Below are 1,028 nucleotides of genomic sequence, written 5' to 3' on the forward strand. Positions count from 1 at the left end.
GATTTTAGGATTGTTTAACAGTAATTAAATTTTAGTTAACCTTAATATTTATTTAAAACCGATTATAATTTCACCCCAATTATTAAAAATACCCAATTCGTAATTAGACGCTTAATTGCCTTAACCCACTGTACTTTACCATAAGAACAGGTTACCCCGATACCTTGATCGTAACAGCGGGGTGGCCAACGTTATTATAATGGTAATGGTAAAAATTACTATTTTTAAACAGTTTATATAACGTTGTGGGCCTTATAAGTGTTCCCGGTTTTGGTAATAATTTTTTGCAAAAAAATAAATTTATTACGCGGTAGGTATTTAAAACTCCCCACGGACAGTTGGGTTGGTGAAAGTCCACGTATAAATATATAGTGATAAGGGGGGAATTTTTTCGCCCGTTACGGTGGTATAACTTAATCTTAATGTTTAAACTAGACCACCCCTATTTCGTAACGGTGGACCGGACGTTCTATATACCTTTTAACCACACGGTTTTTCGACCAATTAAATTGGCCGAAAAAATCGCGTCCGTTTTAATTTGAGGATATTTTGTCGATTTTCGTCGCAAACGATAAAAATTCTATTATATTACGAATAATAATTTTATTCGCTATAAAAAAAAAAATTTACGCCTTTATTACCCATTATCGAATTTAAACCAAAATCTTTTTTATTAAATTATACGAATAATTCGCCATATATTTTGAATAAAAATATATCGGCGATAATATTAAATTTAATATTTACGGAAATATTTCCATTTACGTAATTAATAATATATTACCCTCCGTCGTTAAATTTAAATATTTTACCCCCCACACCCTCGTTTTTTTATTATTTAATTTTATGTTGGAAAATAAATGGAAATTCACGCGTTTTTCGTATAAATAGCGTTAATTTTCGAACGAATTTAATCCCGAACGCGATAATATTATTTCCGAAACCAATTCCAAAAATTCTTTTATCCGAAATATCTTTCAATTTTAATATAATGGTACCCAACGTATTAATTTCCATTAATTTATCCG

Source organism: Pyricularia grisea, assembly GCF_004355905.1.
Source record: "Pyricularia grisea strain NI907 chromosome Unknown Pyricularia_grisea_NI907_Scaffold_8, whole genome shotgun sequence".
NCBI lineage: Eukaryota > Fungi > Ascomycota > Sordariomycetes > Magnaporthales > Pyriculariaceae > Pyricularia > Pyricularia grisea.